Genomic DNA, 9,971 nt, shown 5'->3' on the forward strand with positions numbered 1-9,971 from the left:
AGAGTCCTTACAATCACTAACATCCATCAACTCTTTTATTGTATTAAACAAAATGGTCTATTTTACACAATGAAGCTCTTAATTATTTAACGTTTGATAAGGAAAACGTTTTAGGTGGTAAATGGACTCTACAAACTGAAATGCCTCTGATTGGCTATTGTGAGAGCTATTAATATTCCAGAATGCATCACAGTTGATTGATGATTCATAAATCTAAGACCTCATGCCAGAATATCTTTTATTTCTCAATGTCTTACTCCTATTCACAAATACTATGAATTAAAAGTGTTCCTTCAGCCTGCACAATGAAATGAGGCCAGTGGAGCAGAAACCGCGACTGTACTTTTGTGATTATAAAGTAGCCTGGGATTTTCGTTGCCTGGGTTTAATCTGAGAAGCAATTATAAGTAAGCCACCGGTAAGTTCACTTCTCAGAAATGTAGACGCTTGAGGTCTGCGGTGCTTTTGACAAACTGATGTGCTTGTTTGAAAAGCCCAGTATACAGAATTGAGCAGTATAGTGAGTAACACTTTAATATCAGTTAAGATTTCAATTGATGCTATTAACTATGGCTGCACAACATATCCAACACAGGCGCATTGTAAATACGCAGCCCCATATATCACATGTACTGATGAAAAAAATTAATAATCATTTTTGATGGCAATATATAAAAAGTTGAAGTCAAAATCATTAGCCTATTTTTCATTTTCAAATATTTCCCAAATGATGTTTAACAGAGCAAAGGTTTTTTCACAGTTATTTCCTATAATATTTTTTCTTCTGTTGAAAGTCTGATTTGTTTTATTTCACCGTGAATAAAAGCAGTTTTTAATTTTTTAAAACCATTTTAAGGTCAATATCACTAGCTGCCTTAAGCAATCTTTTTTCCTATTGTCTACAGAACAATCCATCATCATACAATGACTTGCCATTTCTGGAGAGCTCAAACTATGTAGCCAGAAATGTATACGGGGGTACGTATTCACAATGAGCCTGTGTTGCAACACTTTGGGCCCTATCATACACCCGGCGCAATAATGCCCAAGACTTGTTTGGCGGGATTTGTTGCTATTTTCACATCAGCGCAACTCTAATTTTCACATTTTGCACTACGTTGTTTAAATAGCAATTACATTTGCGCCACTTTGTGGACTCATGGGTGTGTCGGTCTAAAAGGAGGTATGTTAAGTCGCATTGTTGGTGCGGCGCTATTTTCAGGAACTGAAATAGACTGCACCATTGACCGAATAAAAGCTGCTCTAAAGTCCATCGCAGAGCCTGTTAGTCATGCGACTATGCAGATTTAAATGCTTACACATTGCTTAATACACATAGGATGTGCAGCAATACACAAATATCTCTACATATGAAAACAATTAATGGATTAAAATGTTACAAAAATGATTATTTTCTACATAAATTTAAAAACCACTGCCTCCATGCCTCATCTCAGGGGTCTTTTGTCAGTTTATTCATGACAACATAAATATGTTATATGCATATTTATATTTGTTTTAATAAAAACAAGTTTAGATTTGTTCACCTATCTGGTTTTGGAGACGTCTGCATCACTATATATTATGTTATTATTCACCACACCGTTATTATTGTTCATTTATTCATTTGCTGGAAATTAGAACTGAATTTAATGCTAGTTATGCTCAAAACACACACACCTCATTAAGAGAATAAGCACAACCCTGTTAGACCACACTGTAAAAAATGGCCGTGATTTCAATGGTAAAAAAAACTGTAAAAATTCTACAGTAAAAATCTGTAGCCTGGTTAACAGTATGTTTCCTTAATATATACAGAGAATAACCGTAAACTGACTTTCCTAGAATTCCCTGCATGGCAAGTCACTTTTTATGCTTTTTGTTGACATTATTATGGATCTTTTTAGTTTTTTCCCCATCAGTTATGTACATTACAGATTTATGTTACATCTGATGTTGATAAACAATGTTTATTTCATGACATTTGTTTTATGCGTGTTACCTGGTGTTTAGTTGCCGTGTGAATGACTCTGAGCACCTTCTATTCACCGATACACTTTTCTGCTTGTGGGAAAAGTTGTTTGTGAAGAGCATTGGCTCATTATGTAACTTTCTCATCACCACCTGCATATGGCTGTGTTAACATGTCTATCTGTGTAACAAAAGATGTGTAGATGTTGGTAATTCAAAATACAGACTTATTACCTCTATAAATTAATGAATGTTTGGCATATATATATATATATTTATTTTTTTTATTTTATTTATTTATTTTTTTTTACTTAATTTGTTAAGAAATCTTTATAGATGTGTCAGGATCAATGATGATAACTTACAGAATAAGTCTGTAATGGTTATTTACTAAAATATATTACATAAAACATTTATGGAGCTGAAAGCAGTAGTCTGTATAAAAAAGGCTGAATAAACCTGCAAACAATCTAGTCATTATGAACAGTATTTGACAAAAGATGATAATGCAGTAAAATATTTCTAGACTTTTAACAAGCACAATGTGTACAAAATAGAGTATGAAAAGTGAATTGTTTGTTTTGAAATTTGTAAGAGAATTTGTTCAATAATAAACCCGAAACACAAGTGGTTGTTGTCATGCGGTGTACTCGGCCAATAGTGTAACATTTGTGTCGTCATCGTAGCTCCTGCAGTCGCTCTTCAGATGTTGCACCAGCTGAATCAATAGTCTGATCTTGGAGCGCTGTTGCGGTACTTTGATGCCACATATGACAGTCAAGTGGCGTCAGCGCAGCATCAATCCAAACAAAATTTCTAACCGGCATGCACTGCTTTAAGACAGATTTTGATCGATTTGCGCAGCGCTGCATGAAGTCGAATGCACCTAAGTATTTGTTTACTCATTCATTTGTTCTTTCGTTTGTTCGTTCATTCGTTCATGAATTCAATTGATCATTCATCAATTTATTTGTTTGCTCATACGTTCACTCTGATATTAGTTTGTTTCTTTGTTCATTCGTTCATTCATTTAATTCAGTCATTTATTATTTCGTTCATTCATTCGTTCATTCTTTCATTAATTAGTTCAGTCATTCATTTGTTCTTTCATTCATTCGTTCGTTCATTCAATAATTTGATCATTATTTCATTTTTTCATTCGTCCGTATATTTGTTTGTTTTTCAGTAGTGCTTTATGGAAGTGATAAAGAGGCTAAGTAATGATTTATCAGTGGTCACCACAGCACAATGATCCACCAATTACTCTGGCATATGTTCTATGCATCGGATGCCCTCACAGCTGCAACCTAGCACTGAGAGTACACTAACTTGCATTTACCAATCATGATAGTTTATTTATTTATTTTCTTTTTCGAGTCAGAGAGAAAAAAAAAAAAGTCATCCGATCCAGCACTGACATATGCAGCGTTAATGCACTAGCAGTCACAGCATCTGTGTGTTTGGTGTCTGACAGGGGCTCAGGTGCTCTGGGACCCCACTGAGAGGCTCTCTCTCTGGGGACTCTCTATAACGAGTGGGGGACACCAAACCGGCGCTGCGCTCTGCTGTTTCTGGATCAGTTTCAAAGCACATCTTTCTACTCTAGCACATCCAATTGAATCAAGTCCCTCTGCAATTACAGAGATCCATCAGCAGTCAGAGCGTATTCTACTCTTTAATCTTTAGAGATGTTTAAAACTTGCTCAGCTTTGGCAGGATTCTGATGTCAGGCTGAAAGACATGAACATGTGTCTGTTAGTTATTGATCTGTCTGAAACAGAGCTTTCCTGACCGGATGAGGCTTTTCTGTCCCACTGAGAGGTCTTAATGCTTGTAGGAAGTGGGGAGAGAAGTATATGAGGTAGACGTATAATGGTGAAAGTGAAGCTGGATTGATTTTAGATGAATCTTATAATTGAGTTAATGTGTGGTATATTCACTCCTGCATGATAATGCACTGAGAACCCAATGACCCAATGAAAAAGTGCATGCGTGCGTGTGAATGTGTGTCACAATGAAGTTAAAGGTAAAGCATTTTCTGGATATTTACAGAAATCAGAGAGTTAAATTCAATACATTTTAAGACATTTTTTAAAGACTCTTTCGATAGATTTCAAGACCGCATGAACACTTTAGGTTTTAACCAACATCAGAATCAGAATCAGAAAGAGCTTTATTGCCTGGTATGTTCACACATACGAGGAATTCGTTTTCGTGACAGAGCTTCTGCAGTGCAACAGAATGACAGAGACAGGACAAAAACAGATAATAAATATAACAACAAGAATCAGTCCAAACACTCGAAAAATGTGAAAAATTTAAAAAGCCTTTATTCACATGGCTAAATCTCTAAAAACCTACGCGTTTCAGCAAGAGTCTGCCTTCATCAGGGTAACAGTGATCAGGTGCGTCTAGAGTCTCTTTTGAGTACTACGGTCACATGACTCGTTTAAACATCTCAAATGGCACTCAAATAATTTAACAAACAAAGTCTACTATCATCATAAATTCGGCATAGATACATAAACACCCACTTCCATATATGGGAAGAGAGAGAGAGAAGAAGAAGAAGAAAAAGGAAAATACATATACATATATATATATATATATATATATATATATATGTGTATATGTATATATATATATATATATGTGTATATGTATATATATATATATATATATATGTATATGTATATATATATATATATATATATATATATATGTATATATATATATATATATATATATATATATATATATATATATATATATATATATATATATATATATACATACATATACATATATATACATACATATACATATATATATATATATATATATATATATGTATATGTATGTATATATATATATATATATATATATATATATATATATATATATATATATATATATATATATATATATATACATATACATATATATATATATATATATATATATATACATATACACATATATATATATATATATATATATACATATACACATATATATATACATATATATATATATATATATATATATATATATATATATATATGTATATGTATGTATATATATGTATATGTATGTATATATATGTATATGTATGTATATATATGTATATGTATGTATATATATATATATATATATATATATATATATATATATATATATATATATGTATATGTATGTATATATATATATATATATATATATATATATATATATATATATATATATATATATATATATATATATATATATGTATATGTATATGTATGTATATATATATATATATATATATATATGTATATGTATATGTATATGTATATATGTATATGTATGTATACATATGTATGTATACATATACATATACATATATATATATATATATATATACATATACACATATATATATACATATATATATATATATATATATATATATATATATATATATATATATATACATATATACATATATACATATATACATATATACATATATACATATATACATATATATATACATATATACATATACATATACACGAAAACATGTAGGTTTTTAGAGATTTAGCCATGTGAATAAAGGCTTTTTTAAATTTTTCACATTTTTCGAGTGCTTTGGACTGATTCTTGTTGTTGTTTTGATGAATCCCTTACCCAAAGAGCACCGACCAAACATTTGAGTTACCCTAGAGCGCTTTTGTTTGTTTTTTCCAGATAATAAATATATTTAAAAAACAGAAGTAAGTAGTGAATGCGAATATACAAATTGACAAGTGTATGTACAAGTATATTTCTATATACAGCGTTATTTGTGCAGATGTTATGTGCAAAATGGCATGTAAAGTATGTTGTTGAATAATGTGTATAAAAAGTAGTGAAATTTTATTGGCAACATTAACTTGCAGTATATTTATTCAATACTGATCGTAAGAAACTAATCCTAAACTAAATCATTATTTCACGAGTTCCCACTTAAATATGCTTAGCGTTAATAGCAGATTTGACATGCTGTCCCGGGAAAGAACCCTGAGCTCGGAAATACTAGAGCCTGAGGCTCCCGCCCAGTCAATAAGCATATAAGGGGATCCGAGATCAGGTAGGTCTCGAGAGCCCCCCTTAGAAAAGGGAGGAAAAGGAGGAGATGGGGTGGAAGGGGGGATTCCTCCAAAACGAAGATAGGGAGAAAACAATCCATTTATAGTAAGCTTGGGTCACTCTGACTGGATTAATACTGATTACAGATGAGAAGCCAGTCGTGCTCAATCATATCACGTGCTCCACTCAAAATTAGTTTGTGAAACGTAACTTATAAACTGAATAGAAATGCTAATCCAGCAGGTGGCGCCTACTGTCAGAATACACTTTTGCAATTTTAAAAAATGGGAAAAATGGCGGGCGTGCTCAGTACATGGTATAAAAGGGTTGTCCTTATTCTCTTAAATATTTATGGATGTGTCATTCATTATTACTGCAAAAAGGGAGGTGGATAATTGGAATGCATGAAATGTCTTTTATATGTAAAAATATATTTATAATGTACATTAACATATTATACATTTGAATCCTTTAATTTTTCATATTTAAAGATGTTTGTGTGCTGCTGCAAATCCTTTCGTGTGGAACAAGCAACATGTACAAGCATTGTGAAACTGACTTTAGACCAGCTTTAATTGTTTACTGCACTATTTCAGATGCCTCAAAAAGAAACACACCACCAATGCACCTTAACACCTCATTTTCAGACCAGCATGTCCAAGGGTGAAAAAGGATAGTAATGCATTTGCTATTTAAACAACTTGGCGCAGGATGGGAAAATGATACATGTGCTGAGCTGAAACTAGCAAAAAAACACACATCTGGGGCCAATAGTTTTTTTTTTTTTTGAAAAAGTAATATATTAAAAACATTGTAAAAATCTATGTTTAAGTCTGTGCTATAAAAGAAAAAAAAAGTACTGCAAATCCATTACTCAATTTTTATTTACAGTTTTTGTACCATTAACCAAAGTCAAAACATTGTTTCAAACAACTAAAAATGTCAATTAAAGTCACTCCAAAAAAAGTTCAACAAAGTGGATGGAGCAGAGATCTACGCCACATAATGCAGTTCAAGTGTAAATAAACTGAAAACACATCTGAGTAATAACATACAGAGAAATATAAATGAACAGATATTATATGCAGCGTAGTTCCAAGAAACTACACTAATCTAAAATTAAAAAGATCAACATATTTACGAAAGAAATAAAAGCTAAAAACTATTACAAAACGTTAATTAAAACTAATTATAGTGGATTTAAAACAATACTGCATACATTAAAACTTATACATGCATACATTATACAGTTGAAGTCAGAAATATTAGCCCCCCTTTGAATTTTGTTTTCTTTTTTAAATATTTCCCAAATGATTTTTAACAGAGCAAGGAAATTTTCACAGTATGTCTGATAATATTTTTTGTTCTGGAAAAAGTCTTATTTGTTTTATTTCGGCTAGAATAAAAGCAGTTTTAAATTTTTTAAAAAAATTATTAGCCCCTTTAAGCTATTTTTTCCTGATAGTCAACAGAACAAACCATCGTTATAAACTTGCCTAATTACCCTAAACTGCCTAGTTAACCTAATTAACCTAGTTTAGCCTTTAATTGTCTCTTTAGGCTGTATAGAAGTGTCTTAAAAAAATTATCTAATAAAATTTACTGTCATCATATAGCAAAGACAAAATACATCAGTTATTAGAAATGAGTTATCAAAACTGTTAAGCTTCGAAATGTGTGTGTGTGGTTGTGTGTGTGTTTGTGTGGGGGGGGGGGGCACTAATGATTCTGACTTCAACTGTAAATGAAAGTTTTCTTAGGGCGGTCTAGCTGAAAAAAGTAACTCCCTGATTTTAACACAACAAAGATTGAGATCTTAAATACTTTTAAAATCTGTGCTAAAAAAAAGCAGTAAGATCTAGGCCAACTACATACCCCAGCCAACTCAATAATTCCCCCCACATCCTTTTCAAACCATTCCTTCACCCCTGCAGCTGAACCTCACTGAACCGCTGCACATTTAATGAATACATTATGATAATTTCCATTAACTCTTGATGCACAAAAAGACAAGATAATTAAAAGAGAAGAAGCCAACTGACCCTAACAAAAAAGGTCATCTTATTACCATCTAGGATTTTAGAAAGCTGAAAAGAGAGCTCTGCCACCCTTTCTTTCCCTCCAGGGCTCATGTTTCAGGGTAAAGTCTAGATGGGATACAGCTGCAGATATGCAAATCAATACAGCATCATTTTTGTAACACTGTATTAATATTTTATACAGTACTGTGGCAACTGGGTTTATGATTGGGGTAGGGGGTCGACGTTTAAAAAATACAGTTTATTGGAAAATTTAATAAATAACATACATTATACTCTGTACAACTGTTTTTACCTTACTATGGCCGTTGGGTTTAGGGTTGGGGTAGATGAAAATAAAATAAAATTAATGGAAAATTTAATATGTAATATAAAGAATTTGCGTCAACTTCTGGCCGCAACTGTATCTGATCTAGCAACAACCATGTTTCATGGGGAAAGATGTGTCACGCCCACCTCTTCCAGAAGAAAACAACACCTTCTGAACTGCACAAGAGAGAGCTGTATCCGCTAATGACTACCACATCATCCTTACTGACCAAACGACACACTAAACACATTTATAAATCATATGCATTAATAAAATATCATGAAAAGTGCATCCTTTTGTGCAGGAGCCGGTGCTTTCGCGGCGCGGCCTGCACGCGGCTGCCTAGCAACAACAACCCGAGGCCCGCAGCATCAGCACCAGCCTCCGGGCACCAACACAACAGCCCACACTGGAAGAATTTAGAGGTGCATGGCGTGTTTTGAGAAATAAAATATGATCAAAACAAAGCAATCTTGGTTGTATTGCTTCAACATTGGAGGTAAAAATCACGATTGGCGAGCAAAGAAGGTTACAAGTCACGAGATTTGAAATATCATGGCGCCTGAAAGTTAGAGTCATACAATTGTACTGCACATTCACGAACGCCTAGATGAAACTAGAATCTAGGGCTTGGGATTAAAAAAATAAATAAAAAATACAAGAGTTTATTAGTGATATTCAGATTTCAGCACGCACACCTTGATATAATTGTAATATAACATTTGCATTACGTTCAATTCTATTTAAGAGTTCGTAATAGCTACAAAATCACAGTGTAATTATGAATATTAGCCCACATTACATTCGTGCACTCGTACAACATCATGCCATCTTCAAATAAGCGCACTGTCATCGTTAAACTGACGCTCACAATCCAAATTACATTCATTCACTATTTTATTTAACCCCTGATAATCTTGACAAGTATTGCTCGAAATAGTGAATGCAATATGAAATGAGGCAAGAGATGCTCACCTTACAGCATCCTCTCTCCTCTTTGTCCTTTACGCGCACAGTCGCTTTACGAATCTAAAACAGCACCAAGAGATCAAAACAGCACCAAGAGATCGATCAGTGGTCTTGTTTTCCAGCGTGAATGGTGTTGTTTTGGGTCTGTGTTTTCCTAGACCTCTGCATCCCCTCTGTTTTTTGACGTTTATTGCAGGCTGGACCAGCCCTCGACCACGCCTGCCAGATTCATGACCTCCTCACCGTCTACATCCAGATCCGGCACGTTTTTTTAAAGGCGCGCTCAGTTTGTTTGCATGGAGCGGATGAAATGAGTACATTTATGTATTTTAAATAGGTTTATCCAACGTGGGGCGTTTATTAGCGTGGATTTGTTGGAGCACAGATTATTTATTCTGGATGTGTTTGCCCGCTGAATGATGCAGATGCGGATTAAAAGACGCGGGCAGTGCCTCCATCTGCCGGTGCTTACATGATATTACACAAAGCTGGTGTGTGGAAAAGCGTCACATGTATGTTCTTCTCTTCGTTCTTTACTAGGTGTTTAAAATTATTTTAAACGGGTTTTA

General features: G+C 33.2%; 1 protein-coding gene across 9 annotated transcripts in view; it reads right to left on the bottom strand.

The window, feature by feature from the left end:
• add2 (adducin 2 (beta)) overlaps positions 1–9,634 on the bottom strand; it is a 53,150-nt gene extending 43,516 nt beyond the window's left edge. For 7 of the 9 annotated variants that reach the window (XM_009301250.5, XM_073951005.1, XM_073951001.1 and 4 more), the window contains exon 1: positions 9,409–9,634. The gene's annotated coding sequence lies outside the window, so the exon portion shown is untranslated. 9 annotated transcript variants of the gene reach the window in all.
• Between the last annotated feature and the right edge of the window lie 337 nt (positions 9,635–9,971).

This window comes from Danio rerio, chromosome 5 (assembly GCF_049306965.1).
Source record: "Danio rerio strain Tuebingen ecotype United States chromosome 5, GRCz12tu, whole genome shotgun sequence".
Classification (NCBI taxonomy): domain Eukaryota; kingdom Metazoa; phylum Chordata; class Actinopteri; order Cypriniformes; family Danionidae; genus Danio; species Danio rerio.